At 43.0% G+C, this 20,912-nt stretch overlaps 1 protein-coding gene across 1 annotated transcript in view; it reads right to left on the bottom strand.

Annotated features, from left to right (window-relative positions):
• The window catches only part of LOC146860809 (sperm-specific sodium:proton exchanger-like), a 5,538,638-nt gene that overhangs the window by 2,938,449 nt on the left and 2,579,277 nt on the right, over positions 1-20,912 (bottom strand). The window lies entirely within an intron of this gene.

Genomic DNA, 20,912 nt, shown 5'->3' with positions numbered 1-20,912 from the left:
TTGTATTTACTCTTTTACACAGCATCCAAAGTAGGTAACCTAACCCCAAAGCCCCGAGTTGTTAAATGACCCATAGAAGGGAGTGTTTTACATTTGAGCAAATGTGTCCAAATGTAATTTTGGTGGTGCCATGGAATGATCAGCCAATGAGGTACTCGATGAGCAGGTATTTAACTACACGTTTAAAACGTACTGTATTGTGGCTGCTGTTTGTTTGTACACAACCGCCTCTCTGAATGTGTTTATTAACACATAGCTCCATCTACCAGACAGTGCTCACAGAGGGGCAACTAAAGCACATAACAAAATGTATTCATTTATCCTGAGTGTGAAGGCACCCGGAAGGCTTAAGTGCCCGCCCGGAGAGGCTAGGAAGCCCATCGCTTCTACAGACTCTTCCGTGCTCCTCTGCACCAGCAGGGCACAGCTTAGATTCTGCCGCTTCTGCTAAGAATAGGTGAGGGGGATGAGGTTGGGGCATGCAGGAGTTGCCGGCAGATTTCCAGGTTATTGAAAGTGATGATTCTGACGTGAGGCAATGGAGACTGACATTGTCTAATTGTCTGCACCAGTCTATTTCTCTACCATCTACCGGGCTCACTGTCATCTATCCATTCATCTCAATTTGTTGTGGGTGGACGACCCAATATATTAATTAGCAGGTAGAGGCAGCCGGAGATGAGCCAAGGGTATACAAGCCAGTGGGCGAGCCGTGAAAATGATCGGCATGTTAATCATACAGTAAACATGATGTAAATGTGCGATAATGTCTCTTCAGAATTCAAAAAAGTGCATTTCTTTAGCGCGTCACCTCAGTACACAAGATTATGCACTGAATTGAGAGAAAGTGCTAGTTTTAAGCTTGAGTTAAAACACTGCCGCTCCTCCCGCCCAACAACAATGCCATTTGTGAGCTAAGAGGCATCAGTTGCCATGCATACCCCGAATGATGCCTAGAGTCTTATTATATTTAGAGTAACATTAAAATCTAGTTCATAGTGTTAGTAGTAAAGGGACCAATAGCCGTGGAAGGATACAAATGATGAATGAGGAGAGACTAACAAGCCTCAAACCAATCGGAAGGCAGCATTTAAGACAGAAACCAATGGGCAGAGAGTGGGCGGAGCTTCCACGAAGCTTCCACACTACAGTGTTAAATGTCCACAAAGCAACCAACAGCCGACCTAGGTCAAGCACTTAAATTCCATTACTCATATGTGTCAGAATGAGTGCAACATCTCCCAGTATCTGCTGTTGAGAGATACTAATTTGAAAGTCCACAAGAAAAAAGGAAGGTGCACTCTGTCAAAGTCGTCAATGACCAACGCTTGTGCTTTAGAAAAGATTATTTCTTCTTTTTATTTTGAAGATGCTTGTATTATAATTGTATTACATATGTGTATTGATGTGTGTTTTTATAACCATTACAGCCCTGATGAAGTTCCCAAGGCACACTACAGTGTATACTGCATGCCTCGCAAAGTCATGGCAGTGCATTTGCACTGCAACGCTAGGCGAGACCTAAAAGAAAATAGTGTTAGGAGTAAAGGGGCCAATAGCTGTGGAAGGATACAAATGATGAATGAGGAGGGACTAACAACCCTCGAACCAATCGGAAGACAGCATTTAAGACAAAAGCCAATAGGCAGAGAGTGGGCGGGGGCTTCCACGAAGCTTCCACACTACACTATATACTGCATGCCTCACAAAGCGATGGCAGCGCATTGGCACTGCAACGCTAGTCGAGACCTAAACATTGGGGAAAATCACTGAAAGCTGTCATTTTTCCTCCAGTACAGGATCACAAACTCTGAGTGAAATGCGGCAGAGGCATCCCTCATGACCTCTGACCCTGGCAGAGTCAAGCCCACAAATCACCCTTTTCCCTGTCCTCAACTCCAAAAACAGCAGCCCATTCTCACCAGGTTCTGCACACTGACAACTGCAAAACAATGTCCACTGCAAGAAGCACCATGCTGCAAGCTCAACATAATGTATAAATTGAGCAAGTTGTTGACACCAAACCAGGAGTACCCAGCAACAGAGGGCAAGTACGGGGACCATTTCAGGTGAGGGGCCAATAGAAGGCATATAATGGCCAGATGACTAACCTAAATTGAAATGTTTTTTCTATAATTTTTACTTTCGACCAGCTATTCAATATTTTTGGAATTTTTACGCTAGCTGTGATAGTTAACATTTTAGCAGCCTCTTAATGACACGTGGAGTTATACAACTACTAGCAAAATCTAGCAGTAATATACAGTATCTTCATACTACAAAGGAAATTATCATGGCATTGTAATAATCAAGTCGGAAAAATGGCCCGGCAGGTTAAACACTCTTGGCTGACATCTGGTAAACTCTGCCACTATGTGGCATTGTAAGGGAGGGAGGGGGAGGTGTTCGCCCCAGGTGGCAGAGCGTTGGGGCAACGCCCTCACCCCTTACCTGCAGCCTTCGTGGGGCGGCAAACACAGTAATAGGCAGGTCTACCTACGCTGCTGCTGCCACCTCCGTTCGAACGATGGCGCCGGAACCTAGGCTTCGGACTGAAGTCATCTGAACATCCCAAAGCCCTGGTAAATGAAGCATTGCTTGTTTAGGGTCATTAAAAAAGGCAAAAGTGCTGTATAAAACACCACGTTTAAAACCATTTTGGTATTACTATTACACCATAATATAACGTAGAATATAGAATGAAGGCCTCACGTTCTGTGAATCATTAGCACGTCTTTAAACTTAAAAAACTGGATATTCGTGGGTGTAAGCAAAATTGCATGCTTTTTTAATTTGAACAGCAGCTCTTATGGACAGCAAATATCCCTGATGTCTGCAGCCTGGGGTGCGCCGTGAGCTTAGTCATCTGACTGATTTATAGTGGGGTCATGTGAGCAACTTACCTAGGCAGAACTTGCTGCGTATCAGTAATGAGAGTTCTGAGGCTAGCAGTGTCATTCTTTGCCAGTATTTCAGCTGCACTGCAGCAGAGGAAGTTAATGGAGACAATGGTGGCACCTCAGGTGGCGACTGCACTCACCCAGCAAGAATGCATACATCAGAGGCACAACAAAGAAAAGACAAATAAAAAATATCAGTTCTTCATATAGCCAGATTTTATAGAATGGCCCTCAAATAGTTCCTGCTTGTTTTTTTAGGTGTTTAGGAGTTGGAGTGTGCAGTTTGCTTCTTCTCTCATGGGTTCCTAATACACAGTGAGCTCCAAGCCCAGGCTTTCCTGTTCCACACAGAAGTTCACAACTATACCAGCATACAGTGGGGGATGATCTTGCACTCTTATTCACCCTTGGTCCACCCTGCCACTTACGGTTATAGAGCTGTGTTGGCTCTTTCCTGGGACATATTATTGAACGCCCAAATACAAGCAAATACATCAGCATTAACAAATGCCGCACCCACCACCCCACGGACACGAAAAGCAGTGCTCCTTCTCCCCTGATGGGCTGTTAAACAGAGGCGGGCGGGAAGAGTAAATCAGCCTAGCAGGGGGTTCAGTGTCAGGTGATAACAGCCGATGGCCCATCTTCACCTCAGCCCTCATGCCCCCTACCTGTGAGGCCGGCCCAGAAGCTTTGTTCTCTGCTTCCTTCCACCTCTGCCAAGCCATAGCCCCGAGGCTATAGTGGGCTGGGGAGGAGGTGAGTGGGAAGCGGCCAGCGGCCTCCCCGAGGGCCAGTTGTTCCTCTGGCTGTAATGTTCATCTCACCCTCTTGGGTTCAACCCCGCCCAAAATCACTGTCCTTCCCCTGGCCCCATCCCCACTGGGCCATCATATCACATTGAGGCATTGGTGGATGGGGAGGGAGAAAGTATTCAGGGGCTTTGCTGTAGACCAGGTGTTGTCTTCTCAGTCCCATTGTCGTTCTGTGTAAGGTGGTGGTGGTGGTGGGGGGGGGGGGGGAGTTGCATACGCCTAGCTGTGAGGCTACCATGACCACAGCTGCCAACTTTGGAACTATGTTTGAATCCCAGATTTAGCTCAACATCCTGTGATTCTGGGCAAATCACTTCTTGTCCTGAGGCTGAAAAAAATACCGAATTTGATCTCTTCTAGCTCAGCTGGTGCTCATTGAACTAGATCCAATGCCCTTGGGACCAGTTCAGCATATATAAAACTACCAAAAACATTTTGTTTTAAGTGACCGCCCATTGTTCATGTTTTCAAATGTTGCAACCACCAAATCATGATAATTAAAGACAAATATTTATATAGAATAAAGACCTTATTTTTTTTAACATGTCTTTTCTGCCTTTGTTGATTTGACAATCAGTCACGGGTCATTAAGGCAGCTTTAAAAATCAATATAAAATGCATTTGCCTTACGTTTACTGTTTAAAATACATACTGATTAGGGGATAAAATACCAGATTCTGTTGATTTTTGTCATTTTTGTACAGGCCAGGATATTAAAATACCCATCAGAGCAGGTGTTGTTGTCCTTGTACCATTATATTTCACCTTGCCCGCCTCGCCAAAACTCAGTGCTCCTTGTTTTTAACCACGCCACTGGCTCTATAAGCTATAAAATGTTAAAATTACCAAACATTTCTATAAACATGTGCCCAATTAGACTAATCAAAAGATGTTTAATGAAAAGGCACGTTCCGGGAATGTGGGCCACTTTTTTAGGAGTGCCTGGGTCTAATTGTGAACCCAACCCTGTCGCCCATTCAGTCACATGCACAGTTGCCTCCCCCTGGAGTTTCAGATAATTACTGCCTGCAGCTGAAATCCACAGAACCTTTTGTTAAAGCAGCTTGCAGGATTTTGCTTTCGGTTTATTGTTAGTGGGGTAACACCCACTGCGCTCCTTAATACCAGCCAGCCCTGCTGCACATTTGAACATGCATGCTTCTTTCTTGGAGAGCATATTTAGTTAAGCAGTTTGCAACACCACAACAACAGAATATATTATGTTGTAAACCAACACAATTCGTTTCATAGCAAGAATGCCCTTTGTGTTGAGCTTTCATCACCCTGGCATCATTCTACATTTTTTGTACCTACGCTGCTGTTGCCACTTCCTTACATTGGCCTGTGATGAGATGTCGCAGTTTTTCACATGTAAGAAGTATTGCCTCTCTCACCTCATTCGCCTGAGTGGTTGAAGTAGGCAGGTTGCTCTGACTTGCTTTTGCAGTTGGCGGGCTTTCATTGCTCTGAAAGCAGTATACATATATATAACTGAGGTGCATTTATCAAATAGCTAGTCCTGTCTTTCATACTTCCCTTGCAGAGAAGCTTTGCAGTACAGTTGGAGTGTAATTATGTGCCCCTTCTCAGGTCGAGTCTGCGAAAACATTCTGTAGCACATGTGCTCTCGCTTGCGAGACTTTAGTGTCTAATAATGGGCTTGGAATCCTCCCATAGAATAGAATTTGTTGGCATTATTGTCACTCTTCTTTGCTTATCCCTGATCCAGCGGGTTACCAACCTCAGATACTCATTACAATATACTCACTTGGGCCCATAAACACACACTCATTCATAATAGGCTAGTAAATACCGCTGGGGTCAATTTATTGTGCTAATACCTGTAAGATGAAATTTATCTAATTATATCTTACCAAACTTCTTGATCCAATGTATTTACCTCTGGTCAATGGACCATTTAGTTAACTAAATAGGTGAAAGATTACATATACTAATCCTTTATAAAATAACAACAGACTCTGGAGAGTTTAAAATGTTTATCTGGTAAATTAATGTGAGCCAAAAACCATAATACAGTTAGAACACCGTCTTCGACAAGGAGAGGAAGAGAAAATAATTCAATCAGAATAATCGCTAAACAAAATTATTACGATGACAGAAACAGAATAGGGAGAAAAAGAGAGAGCAGTACATTGACCTATTACACAGAATTATATTTACCTAGTATGGTGTGGAAACCAACCCCTTGGCCAAGGAATTGGAAAGGGTCCCCTGGGACAGATCAGACGACCAAGGCTCAGGACAGGATTCAGGACAGGATAGATTACCTCTTTTATGCTAGTCCTTGCTCCATCAATCCCCTCTCTGATGGCATTTTATGCCATCACTAAATACCCATCACCAAATCAGATGCCAACTTTAGCATATCTCAATTTCTTCTTCAATCTTCTCATTCCCTTTCCTTTAATTCCTGTACTGTAAACCCTGCATTCTTTTATATATATATTTCCTTTCATTTCTTCAAGTTGTATCTCCTCATACTTTCTTTTCTTTCTCTTTTCATTTATTTCATACCTTTTTCTTTTCTTGCAACATTTGAACCATGTCATTACTGCTAAGACTAATAATGTTATCCCTAAGATAAGCAATATTATTTGACCTATTATGCTCTTACCTGTGTTTGAAAACCAGCTCTTTATTGTAGTAATATTATTTGTTAATTTCTTCCATACACTGTCAACTTCCAGTGGTTTCAATTCTTCTTCCAATTTCGTAATGTTTTTAATATATCTTCCAATTTCAACACTTTTATCAGGTATGTAGGTGCAACAATGTTGTGCCTTCAGCATTTTACAGACACCACCCTCTTTTGCCAATAATATATCAAGAGCAAGTCGATTTTGCAAAACCATCGATCTGATCGCAACCATTTCTGCATTGATCATCAATAATCCTCCAGCAGTGTCAGTAGATAACCGATCTACTATAGGGGTGGGCGGAATTTGCGTGATCGCGTTACGCAAATCTCCGCGAAACGGTAAAAAATCTCCGCGAACACGCAGAAATTCCGCGAACATGCGGAATTGCTTGTTCGCAATGCTTTTTTCCTGTTCACAATCGCTGTTTGCGTGCTCGGGGAGAAATATCTCGCGAACACGCATTTTGAGAACGCGAACAAGCAAAAAATTTCGCGAAGTCGCGGAAAGCAGAATTTTGGGCAATTTCGCGTTCTCCGCGGAACGCAAAATTACCCAAATTCCGCGAGCGGAACGGAATTTACCGCCCAGGCCTAATCTACTACTGTAGATAGCTGACAAATCTTTTGTGAATTCAGAATTACTCCCACTGAAGGTATCAATGCACTAAAAATGTCACCTACTATTTGTGTCTTCATTGCTTCCAGTGATTATTTTCACATGGTATACCTTTGGGAATACTATTTCAAAATAGCAACTCCCGTACCAATGATCAGGCAACTTGAAATAGGCTTTATTGCCACACACGTAATAAATTCCAGGAAATACTGGATCTGTTCCACCTTTTAGTCCCCATTCCCCAATAACTAGGAAATTATGCATGAGTCTTGCCATTTTTATAAATGTCATAATTCTCAGCCCAGTGAGGTATCTGTGGTTCCGTTTCAGAAGCCCTTCTCTGGAAGGCCTGTCTCCTTTGCTCGACTAAATTCAAAAATATATTTTCTTCTTTGTGTAATTTACGTGTTAAATTGTGCTTGTGTGCTTCGGCTATATCTATTGTTTTCATGGTTAGAACATATTCTCCCATAAACTGTGCGTCTTTAGTACTAAGAACTGGGTTCATGCTCTTTCGCATAGGAACCTCGGAAAAAATCACATCTTACATTAGAATATTAATATTGTAATTTTCCTGTTCTATAAAGCAAACTTTCTAAAACGCTACAAGAGATACCATACGTTAATGGAATATGATGATATGTCACACCTTCTGCTACTGATGCTGGTAATTTCATACACACATAACAATCACTAACTTCCATAGTGTCCATGTACTGCACTAGCAACTTTGTAAATACATTTACAGCAGTGTCATTATCTGTCACAATGTGGTGTACATCTAACTCATCTGGTGCTTCTAAATCTATTCTGTCTCTTTTTGTCTTATTCTCACCTGGTGCTTCTAATGCTACCCTATTTCCCTTAATGTTAGCTATTCTCTCATTCATTTCTGTGTTATTCCTTTCTTTTGTAACCATCAAATAAGGGATGGCTACTGTCAGTACTAACCAAACTATGAGTACTAAAAATATACTGCAAATGCATATTCTACAACATTTTTGTACACAATTTCATTTCGGTTTTCCAGCAGCCCTATCATCAGCCATTTTGAGTTAAGAAGATTTCTCTTCTTCACTTTCGATTTACTTGTTGAACTCAAAACTCCTTTGAGGAATTTTTAGGTTGGTCTCACTTCTTCGATAATCTGTTCTGCAATTATTTCTTCATCAATGTCTTCATTTAAATCTAGATTCTCGAATCCTTCAAGAATTACATAGGTCTATTCAGGACCCTTGAATTTATTGTTCAATACTCTCAATCTTTGATTTTGTCGTCTGGGCTGTTCAGCAGATGTCCCCAACTGACTAGAAATTTTGTTTACTTGGTCAGGTTCTTGATTAACTGTTTTGAAATTATACTTTAGCCTCTTCACAACACTCGGCCAGTTGTCACCTCTTCTGACCCTTTTTGCTTGCACTGCACTGTCACTGTCTTTGAGTGTTCTTTTATTTTCGTTAAGTTGTGGCACAACTTGGTTATCTTCGTCTTCAGAATTCCTCTCTGTCTGACCCTGTCCAGGGCTTACTCCTGTACCGTCCTTTTATGCCTGGAAGCGTTCTTCTTCCCTAGTCTGACCGTTTTCAGGTTTATCTGGATTTTTTCTTCTTCTTCTACCTGAACTTGTTTTTCTTTTCCTAACTGGTCCTGCTCGGGTCTTATTGTACCTTAGGTTTCTGCTGCACAAACATGTTCTTCTAGACCTTCTGGTCCCTCCTCATGAATTGTTGAATTCACTTCTGTCTGAGTAGATTTTTCTCTCCTTATCTGTTCCTGTTCAGGTTCTCCAACAGATGTATTATCTTTTCCTGAGCTGGTTCTTCTATACTTGACTGCTCCTCACTACTCTCCTGTCTTTCTAAACGGATTTGGCTTCTTGTTCTCACATTTATTTCAGGTATGTCAACCACTGGTAGTCATCCTGACTTGTACTTGGTTGTTCTCGATCAGCTATTTCAGGATTTGTTATTCTAGATCCTTCAGCTGTACAACATTCCGCAGCCTGAACTGCTTGTGTCAGTTGGGAACCTTCTGTGCCAGGTGCTGTTACTTTCTTTGTATGACTTGCATGAATCCAATTAGGTAAGCCTGCACATTTCACTGCTGTGGTTGTAACCAATATAACCTGCTATGGTTTTCCCCACCTGGGTGCTAGACACGACTCCCGAGTGTGTTCCTTCACCACCACCCAATCACCAGGATTCAGATCATGTGCTTGATTCGGCTGCCTGGCAACTGCGTCTTCTCCAACCTGGTGAGAGATAGAATGCACTAGGTCAGCCAATTCTTTGCAATATTCCAATACCAAATCATCAGTTATATTCAACAGTTTGTGTCCTGGTGTTGCGGGGATTCTATGCACAGAACTATGCGCAGGAAACCAGGACCTCAGTGAATTGTGATGTACCAAAAAACTCACCTCAGTATCCAGAACCCCTATCCGACTAGCATCAGTGTCTCATTTGTTCTCCGTACTACAGCGATGCTACCAATGATTAGACAACCCAGAAGAAGCGACTTAGGTTACTCTCAGGAATGGTGGGAATCAAGAACACTCTTTCGTCTTTATTCTCATACAAGTCCACAATGTGAGTAATCAGAGACACTGAAAAGATTAAAATGTTTATTTTTAACTACGTGCTCTAAGACGCAGTATTTTGGCTAACATAAGCAGACAAATCAGAAATAAAACCATCAGAATTGTTACAATTACATAAAACACAAAAGAAGAAATCATATTATAATGACAGTGGAAACAGGTCCTATAGCACCTTGTGTACCACCCTCCCCTGGTTAGAAACTAATTTTATAATAATGGAAGGTCTCTAGGTTTGAATGGGGAACCCCATACCTCCAAGATTAGCTTAGGTGAATCACATCACAGGATCAGCAACACTCTCTGTGTCTGGAAAGGTTTTCTCCAAGTGCCAGTATCATTCATGCAATGTAATATTAAAGGCACCCAAGTTTCAGATATTTGCAGCTGTGTGCTTGTTGTGTCTAGAGCGTGGGCCGATCAACCTGAATTCAACAGCATACATTGTTATTTGACCTTGAAGGCTTCTGCATACAGTGTTCAGACTAAGGTCGCGGTGTAAGTCTAGGGATGTGAAAAACAGACCATTCTCATGTGAAGAAAAAGCAAACAAGCAGTTTTACTTATAATAACAGTTACCTGTAGTGTTGTGTGCAAAAGCAGCAAAGTGGCAAAATGGCGTTTAACTTCTAAAACGCTTATGCTAACATAGCAATGTGTGCAGGCAAAACCCTGTCTTCACTACACCCTCCCTTGATCGGACCACAAACAAAATAGGTAAGCAATGTAGGACTGCGGAGTTCAAGTTCTAGTGAGACAGAACCAAGTTCATATTTTGCAAAACCGGATAATTGGTAGTGAAAAGTTCGAAATTGGAAGGTCAAAAAAAGATTTAAAAAATAAAACTCAATCAAGGGTGATAAACAGCACTTTTCTGGAGAAAACATGAGTAAAGGATTCAGCCATCCAATCTAATAAAGTAAATGAACATACATGTTCTTTGATAGCCGGAGCCTCTAGCACCATCAGAGGCAAACTTGCGTGTTCTATGAGATACCTTCGCACCAGGAAGTAATGGGTCACTGCACATATTTCGCAATTTCCCAGGATTCCATGCGCAGCTGCACAGGCCATAATCCCGATACCAGAACTGTCCAACTCATGAGCCACTAAGGGACTCATTAGTCGATCATAATCCGGGGCAGGAGACGCAGTGTTTGAGAGGCACAAATCCAGGGCCCATTCACATGAACAATCTAGGAAATGGAAAACAGGTTGCACGCAAGTAAAGTATGAGAACCGGAAGGTCAATCCATAGACTACACTCAATGTGGCCAGAGGTAGTGTTCCATAGTATTCAAGCATCCGGTTGCGAAGTTGGAGCAGCCGGGGCAGGCTGTCGTGTGACACAGATTGTGCAGCCATTGCGGATCAAACAAACCAACAGCAGCACACCAGCAGCCAAGGCGAGGATTAATGGAAGCTCGCCAAAGACGTTGGAAAAAATAGAATTAAAAAATCCCGGTATCACACCAAATATTGTTTGGAACGAGTTCACAAGGCCGGAGCCCACAACTTTGAAAAAATGCACCAAGCCAGTTGTTGACGAAGGCATTTAATATAGTGTGAATTAGAGCACCGAAATGAAGTGGGAGATCAGTATTCAAAAGCGCATGCACCTCGGTACGGGTGTTAGCTACGTGAAGGACAAATGTTTTACGTGATGAAGTTAGGGCGACTACTTTTTGGGACAATAGAGCCCTTATTCTGCTCATCTTATTGAACTCTGCTTTCAAGGTTGGTATGGAAGGCCAGATGGATATGTCTAGTCTCCCATGCGGGGGCGGGAAAAGCACATTCTTACAAACAGACTACAAATTGTGAGACAGTTACAATGTACGGAATCCCTGCTAGCATCCCGCAACACGCCTCATTATTTAAAAGCAAATAACTACCGTTAGCTAGTAATGTGAAAGTTGGTGTAATCGCTGGCACAGGATTTTCCTTTAAAATGCAAGCTAAATTCGGTGCGTGAACGTTACATGCGCCATGAGTTCCCCCTTGACAGCAATGGACCCTCACCTGGCGCAATTGGCTGTGCCTGAATTACCTTCCCCTCTGGTGAAGGTTACCAACTGGCAACCGTTTGATGATATCTCCTTCCTCACTTGTTTGAACAGTGTCAGATCCGGATCCCCCTTTGATCTAACACCAGTAAGAGTTCTAAAGTCATTGGATCTTGAACCCCGTCGGGTTCTAATGAGACTTCTTAATGCTTCCCTGTCTGAGTCTCATGTGTTACCAGAATGGAAGCATGCAATGGTTGTCCCCCTCTTAAAGAAGGCCGGTGCGGACACTTCTAACTTGTCCAATTTTAGACCCATATCCTTGTTGCCTTTTTTTTAAAGGTGCTGGAAAGACATGTTAATTCTCAGTTAAACCAACTAGTGGAAAGTTCGGAATTTCTGCATCCTTCTCAATCCGGCTTCCGAGCACACTATTCTACTGAGACCGCTCTCCTTGGGGTTACGGAGAGGCTGCGGCACGGTATTGATCGAGGGGAAACATCTGCACTCATCCTATTGGATTTGAGTGCGGCCTTCGATACCGTGTCCCATTCCATCCTTTTCAATTCTCTCCGGTCCCTAGGAGTAGATGGCCCTGCACTTGCCTGGATTGCCTCATTTTTGAGTGAGCGCACTTTTCAGGTCTTTTCGGCGAAAGCCTCCTCGGCCATCTGTTCATCGGCATATGGCGTTCCCCAGGGGTCTATACTTAGCCCTCTGCTATTCAACATCTATGTTAGACCCCTGGCCACCATCGTAGAGGACGCTGGGCTGACAATCTTTTCATACGCCGATGACACCCAGATTGTTTTTTCTCTTTCCAGCAGTGAAGGCAACTGTGAATCTGTCTTGAAGAACGGATTATCGCGTGTCGCCGAGTGGATGCAAATGCATCTACTTAAGTTGAATGGCGACAAGACGGAGGTCGTCATTTTGGGAAAGAACAAAGAGTTATGGGGCCCTCAGCACTGGCCAAGTGATATGGGACCCCTTCCACAACCGGTCTCTGTAGTTCGTAACCTTGGCTTTCTTATAGATGAGAAGTTATCCATGAGACAGCAAGCCACCAAGGTTGCCTCTACTTGTTTTGCCATCTTAAGGTGGCTTCAGAAAATTTTGTGGATGCTTCCTCACTCTACTCAGAGAACCGTCGTACAGGCGTTAGTTATATCTCGCCTTGATTATGGTAATGTTCTCTATCTTGGTGCCGACATTTCTACCTTGAATAAACTCCAGGCGGTACAAAACTCGGCGGCACGACTTCTCTGCAATCTACCGCGGAGATCCTCGGCTGCACAGGCTCTTCGCAATCTGCATTGGTTGAGATTCCCTAGCCGCATAAAATTTAAGGCCCTTTGCTATCTTTTTAAGATCAAACATGGCGTGGCCCCAAAATATTTAAAGAGTCTTGTTCAAACCTACAAACCTAACCGTTTGCTGCGATCCTCGGCAAATGGCGATTTTGTTGTCCCAAGATTTAAACTTGTAAAAATGGGTGGTCGGTCCTTCTCCCATCTGGGACCCAAATTTTGGAACACACTGCCTACTGCCCTTAAGCTGGAAGCCAACTTGTTTGGTTTCCGGAAAAAACTGAAGACTCTGCTTTTTTTATAGTCTTTTTGCTGTTTTAGCTGGTCCTGACATAGTACTGTGTTTTCTTTTCTTCTTGAGTCTATCCCTGGCGCCGGGAAACCCACTGCGGGTAGCTGTTGCGCATTATAAGTTCTATAAAATAAAATGAATAAATAAATAAATGCAATTGTATATTCTTGCAAACTAATGAGTGATCAGGTGTAGAAGTGCACTCCTTTCCTTTTAAATAAACCTCTTTACCCTCACTCAGGCACGTGTATGTGAATGGGAGTGACCAAACTTCATGGAGAAAAGCACTACCCAATGGTTCTTATCTGCCTAAGGCATAGTGTTTCATACATGATCTGAACTTAAACAATCGCAAAGGTAGTGTGATCAACCCATGAATAAGCCACACAGCTGAGTTCAATTCAGCCACAGAAAATGGTGAAGGTTCCAACTTTTCAATATGCAAAAGGGAATATGTAGCATCCTTCATGGACATGAACTGTTGTTTATCAGTCAGATTAAACGCCAAAAATAAAGATGATGTATTCATGTAGTCCCAGGGAACTTTCCCAGCCTTCAATGTTTGTAAAGTCCATGCAAACTGCATTATAGAACGCAATTGATTTTGACCATGGTATAAAACAGACAGGTCATCCTGTACAATATCCACAACAGATGAAACAATATTATCTAATGTGTAAATTCTGGAAGAAAGAGTGTTAATGCTATTATCAAGGACCGCAAGCACTTTTTCCAAATTAGCTTGATCAATAGCTCTCAATCTAGAAGCAGCTTCAATTTGAGATAATTTCCAAACTTCGTTGTAAATAGCATATACCCATCTTTTGGACCTGCCTCCCTCAGGGCCTTTAACAAAATCATTCAAATCAACATCGTCAGTCAATTGGGACAAATGAAGTTTAACTGACGCCAAGGTGGAATGTTTAAGCCAGTTTTGACATAATTTGCCTACTGAATAGGTAGTAACAGAATGGGGGTTCTCAAACCGGGGGTCCACCCTAACTTGTATATATCCTGAACTCAGATCCAGAAAATGATGTTGGCATGAATCTGAAGTTTTTTGCCATAATAACCATCCTTGGGGATCTAAATTGGAAATATTGAAGGATGTATTTGCAATAAGTGACTGTAATTCATCAAAGGACAAATCTGTGTAATTGTTCCAGAAAGGATAAGCCCCTAGATCAGTAATGGTAGGGGCGTTCATTTTTAGGTCTCGCTTAGCGTGCAGCGCAAATGCGCTGCCATCGCTTTGCGAGGCATGCAGTATACACTATAGTGTGGAAGCTTCGTGGAAGCTCTGCTCACTGTTCAGCCCATCTTCTTCATTGGCTTAGGTCATAAATGCTGCCTTCTGATTGGTTTTCAGCTTGTTTGTCCCGCCCCATGACAGCCTTGTCAATCATTTGTGTCCTTCCACGGCTACTGTCCCCTTCACAGCACAGACTACTTTCTTCCCTATTGCATTGCCAATGCTTGTTTATCTTCTACTCCCACTCGGTTTCATGGGAAGGCTGGCTCTCCTTAGGCACAGCTGCTTAGCCTGCCTTTCCGTTGCAAGTGCGAGTGAAAACAGGCCCGTATATTTTTTCACAGCCCCCTCCTCATGTTTACCATTGTGTGCCTTTAATTTGATCAGCATGGTGCCCCACAGCTGCTCCGATTACCGAACGGCTGAGCGCCGTGGAGACCGGGTGATTTAGCTGTCCTTGAGTATCTTTTGTTCCGATGGAGCGTGCACTTCACAGTGCCCCCAGGGCACCAGCATGGTGGACCAAGTAGAGTGCTCTCACATCAGCAGGCACGCTACGGTCCCTCCGGGGTACATGCAGGCCCAAGAAGGCTGCGCACTAGTCTGCCGCCAGCAAGATGCATTACCAAGTCATTAAACTAAAGGGTAACCCTGCCACTGAGAGCGCTACTGCTGCGACTCGACTGCCTGTCTGACAGCTCACGGGTTCATCATCCACTGCAAGAGCAGTAATTAGGAGGGAGAGGGATTGTCCCTTTTCCCCTAAACTGCCCCTCTAAGCAATCTGGAACGTTGGCAGCTGTGGACGTTACACCAGGCTGCTCGTCTTTCTGAAAAGCATTTTCATGTTTAAATTATAATTTCTTTATTTTCCGCTCCAAGATTAGCCTCCGCATCTTGGAACAATTATTGTTTGGATTAAGTGCGAGAGTGAGGTGGTGGATAACTGTTGTGGGCCTTGAAAACGTGGCGATGGCTTTTCTCGTGCTTTTCTGTTTTTTGTGAGCAGACAAAACAGAGCCTGGGTGCATGTTTGCTAAAAGAATTTATATGACCATCACACAGAGATAAGATAAGATCAGCTTGGATTTTCATCTCTACCAGCAGGACCAGTCGGGTAAAAAATTACTTTCTGATTTGGACGGAGATTGCCTTCTGCTATCCATTTAATGCAGACGCCTTTCAACCAAAAAGAAATTAGAAGCAGTAACTGAAAATAATAGTCTGTTGTAAGTGGCACAAGGCTTGCGTGCCATATTTGATTTAAAAGCAAAAACACTTTCATATCGGTCTGGCCTGCTGAGCTTGCGGGGGACTACTACATTGTATACATCTGTTAACGTCCTGAAGCAAGCAGCAGCCCAGTCACTACGTCACAGGTGACAGCGTCTATATTTAGCAAAGCAAATAAACTCTCGATAGAGAATGAGTAGGTCTGTCAATAAGGATCATTGATTGCTGCTTGCATATTTCTGCAGGCTGTAATGTGCTGTGCAGGACACGAATAAGACGGATATGTGTGAGGGGAGGGTTTTTCATTGTAAGTTTTTCCGAATTTGTGGATTTTTGCCCATTCTTGTCTGTGTAAGTGCCCTCAACATCTTCCTTTATTTAATTTTGGGTTTTGTAAAGTGGTGCGTGCTACTGTAACACATATCGTCTCTTTGAGTAGAGGGGATGCAGTTAGGTTACTTAGATGCAAGAAGATATGATGTATCGCGTAACTTTCAACCTTATATATAATTGCATGTGCCAGTATTGCTTTTTCAAAACGACTACATTAGTACACTGAGGCCACGGTATGCATCAGTGCCTGGGACTTGTTGGAAAGGGAGGCTCAAGACTGGTCCTTCACATATTACCCCAGCTGGGTAAGAGGGAAGGCTTGGAAAGAATATAGAATGAGAACCGTCAATGCTGCATACACAAGGTAAATCGGAGGAGAAAAATCACCGGTGCTTCTCCTCAAAATCAAGCATGGGAGAAGTGTTTTCAATTGTCTCTGGCATTTTTCTAGATCACTTTCGAGTCTCCGGTGATGGAGAGTCTTCAAGATTGTGGATTCTCAACGCTGTTTGGATCTGTCTCTAAATTTTCTGCCTCTTGCTGGTCAGAGGGCACGCAGATTTAAATGTGACTGACCTCATATCCTAGTTGGCTGGCATAGCTGTGTACCCAGGAGAGATTTGCAAGATTGTAGGCATACAGTATCTTGTACGCTAGACACATGGTCATGTACTGCACTCGCTCTCTGTCCAGGAGCCTTTACATGTATTTCAAAGCTATTGCAATATTCTTGTGCCGCCTCATTCTAAATGTTAACCAGCCAGCATGATTTTCTGATCTCTTGGACTGGAGGAGGTTAGTTTTTGGCAGCACAGTGTAGAAATGTGCTGGAAGTGTGTTGAAGTGTGCTGGAATGTATCTATGGGGATCACTAACAATTTTTTGTTATTATTCAGGGATCCTAAGTTACCCTTCGAACTTCTGAGTTGCAAGTGATGGTGTTATTTGGAGGGAGGGTGAGGAAACTGAGTTGTGGTCTAAAGACAGCATCTCGACCGGTGTTATCTCTTGTAATCTAACCTTTTCTTAAGACAAACCCTTGAGTAGGCTAGTTTTCTTTTCTAAAGATTATACAAATACCCAGTTACATTACTGACACCACAGCTAGTTCCTATAGACATAGTCCAACATTAGAATGCTGGGACAGCGACATGGATTGACTGTTCTCAACTGCCTGTTAAAACCTGTTGGCCAGGAGATTGTAGTTGCAAGGACAAGGTAACAAACTGTAGGTGTTAATAAAATGGATCTGCATCTTTAGGTGAACAGGTGTGAGGTGCGTTTATGCCTGTTTCTGTAGTGGGTTAATCAGAGTAATTTGTAGTTGGTGTATGGTGGGGCCTGTGATGGAAAGGGCAAGGACAGAGGTCTTGGTTCCCCTATTAAAAATTCCAGATGGGCCTCTCTTCCCAGAGGAAAGGGCCAGTTCTATGTCCCGCCTCAAGTCTGCTTAAACATACTTTAATCAATATTTTATTGGCAATTACAAGCACAAATCTTTATTATACACAAGTGTATTGATGTCATTATTGTTTTGAATTCACAGCCGTAAAAACTGCTTACCAGCTACAGCATTATTACTCAGAGGTTTAGTCCCTACTCGAGAGATCTTCATGTAGGCTGCAAGTCACCACCTGAAATTCTAGCTCATCAATACACCTTCAATTCTTGAGCTTGTGATCATCGTCCATCCCTCCACTATCCTTATCTATCCAAATACCAGACCAACATAACCACGGCTCAAATGAATGTCATATTTCACTATACTAATTCACCACTAACTCTTTATGGGTTCTGGAGTAGAGTGTTACTCGCCGATAAAGCGCTTCAACGCCAAGTTATTCAAACAGTGTAATGCCACATGTGTCACTAGCCTAGCCAATGGGGCTAAGTAGCATCGGTAGTCGTAAAATAAGTTCATTATACTATCCCTACTTTCAGGCCTTAAAACCCCAAAAAGTGCCTCAAAGGAGCACTGGCTGCGCTGCATTCTGAGTGTACCTATGCAGTTTCTGCAGATCGTCAGACTGCCACTGCAGCAGGAGGCCACCACCATGGAGCGGGGTCAAGGCGCATGACAGGAGCCCATGCTACCAGGAGGGAGGCGACTTTACCTTTCAGCTCTATGTTGAGGTACAGCTGCTGCACTTACAATTTATAACCTGGGATGCTGTCAACAATACTGTTAATGGAACGCCCAGTGGTTGGAGTCGGATACACAAGTGGTTGAGTTCCAACCGTCCGTGTTTCAGTGTCGTCAGAGCGGATGGCCGTAACAGGTCGGAACTGTTTACTTTTGCTTTGAATTAAATAATCTTAGGATAATGTAATGCAGCGGGCACAGCAATATACCATGACAGAAAATATCATGAGCTTGCAAAATAAAACCAATGCAGCATGCTACCGGGTGCGTTTGGAAGGAACTGTGCTTGTTAACTTCTGGCTAGAGTTTTTAGAATGTAGAGGGAGAAGGCATCCTGGCTTTCTTGCTAGATAGTTGCTAAGATTTGTATTGTGCACAATACCAGTTTTTTACTTACCTAGCGGTCAATATGTCCCATAATCCCAGAGTGACTTCCAGGTAGTCCTGTTTTTTCATGCCCTGCATGTTTAATACATCATCTTTGATACTCACCAGTAAATGTTCTAGCACCCAAGATAATATGGTGCCTAGCTAAAAATGTATAAGGTCCCAAAGGCGAGACCGGTTGCATTGCAAATGCTTGTTTTAGAAGTCGCAAATCCAAAGCAAGTGGTTTGAAACACAGTAGAATTGAAAAACAAAATGTGGTTCGGGATAAGGCATGCACGATGCAAAGCTTCCGTGCCCTGAACTTGCCAGGCTTTAGAGCCCCAAACAGATTTAAGATCAATGGTATCTTTCCACAGCTCATAGCCCCCTATAGCTAATTCATCCATAAAGGACTTCGAATACAGTAATTTAGTGTGTGTAAGTCTTTGGAAGTGGACGTAGCAGATATTTTAAAGTAAAAGGCTTCAGGATTGGATTCACTAAAATCTGTAAAATAAGTAAATTTTTTCAATAGAGTTTGCGAACTACCTTCAATGGGAGCTGGGCAGTGTTCCCATTATGTATAATTAACCACATTTCTAAATGTATTTGCTTTATGCAGGAAATGATTGCCATAGTGTTGGTAGCAAAATAACTGTCCATAATTCGCTGAGTCTAAGTACAAATCTTCAGCATCAAAAGCAGCATATTTCAAATCAGAAAAAATAGCCTCAACGGCTTGGACATCCCAATCATCAAAGCGTATGTTTTGTTTCACAACATCCCCCATAAAAACATGAAGTACATTGGGAACATTAATCACCTCTGTAGGGCCATGACTTTGAAATTTTACAGCATCCCATACAATCCCATCTAACACCAGCCAGGCTGTAATATTAACAAAAGTCTGGTCTCTCTTCATGATGTGTGATGAGGAGTGGGGTGCCAAAGTTCCATCAATTAACCAAATTGCAGATCTTTCAGTTAGATAATGTCCATCCACCAGGCGAAAAAATACAACCACAAATCCAATCAACATAAACAAAAAAATGGATATGAGCACCAGCCAAATGTAAGTCCAAGGGGGAATCAAAAAAATTATTTTAAACCAAACAGCAAAAATAGAAATTTTCGATGGGGCATTCGATAATGTAGAGTTAGTGTCAAATGAAAAACGTGACTGGTCAACTGCACTTGATTGCATCCCAGGCAATGACACATCTGTGGGATAGGTATACTCAGTATCTTCATGGGGACCACCAGCCGGTGGAGTCAATAAAGGATTAGTAACTGTATGCATCTCGATGGCAATGTCAGGCCTTTTCGTATTTGCCGGAGCCAAAAGTGAATTTCTCAGCAATGCTGGACAAGAGACCGCTGGAGTCATACTAAGAAGAATCGGCCACTCGTTGTAGTTTGACAATGGAGCTGTACCTGTTATCCTTGCGACCAGGAAGTGGAGGTAAAATGACCGTTCTTGTACCCTGCACGCCAAGCACTGGACCAGGGGCACGATAAGAGGGGTCGAACTCCTTCTTGTTCTCCACCTTCTCACAAACCAGATCACCGACTTGAGTTAGCCAGCCAACTACCGGAATCTGAAGTGCAGCATCAGTTGTGTAGGGCAAGTGTTCATTTGCAAGACTGTCTCGAGGCTCTTGTAGATTCTGTAACACAGCAGAATGATCATCTACGTCACAGGGTGCGGCCGACGCCGCCATGTCTAGACCATCAAGGTGCGGGACAAACACTTTTATGCCAAAGAACATTTCGTATGGGGTCCGCCCACCCAGAGACCCTCTAGGGAGATTATTAAGTGCATGTTGAACGCTATACAAATAAGCCAACCAGTTTCTGCCAGTACCTAAAACCCTAGCTGTCAAGGATTGCTTTAATTCATGGTTCATTCGTTTCACAACAGAATTGCCCTCAGGCTGGTATGGAGACGAAAATTTGACTTGGACTCCCAAAGACCTCATGGCTTCCTTGTACGCCTTAGAGGCGAACGCCGGACCCTGGTCCGAATGCAGGGTACCACATTCAAAAAGTCCCACAAAGACACGCAAATCCCTGATGACAGTTAGAGCATCGGCACTCCTCTGTAGTCAAACCCATAGAAAACATGTGCATGAATCCACTGCAACTAAGATGAACGTATACGCAGTATCAGAGGAGAAAGGACCGCAGTGATCTAAATAAACACACCCACGTGGTTTATTAGATATGTAAAACTGTGTTTGAGGTGGACGCGCAGCAGTCGAAGGTTTAAATCCGCTGGCAAATGTCACATGTAAGGACATAATCACGAGTCTGTTTATACAATCCGCGCCACTAGCAAAGTTGTTGCAAGATAGTAACAGTCGCTGAGATGCCTGCATGAGCAGAGGC

This window comes from Triturus cristatus, chromosome 3_1 (genome assembly GCF_964204655.1).
Source record: "Triturus cristatus chromosome 3_1, aTriCri1.1, whole genome shotgun sequence".
NCBI classification, from domain to species: Eukaryota; Metazoa; Chordata; class Amphibia; order Caudata; family Salamandridae; genus Triturus; species Triturus cristatus.
The sequence above is the reverse complement of the archived record's forward strand: the minus strand, read 5'-3'. Positions and strand labels throughout refer to the sequence as shown.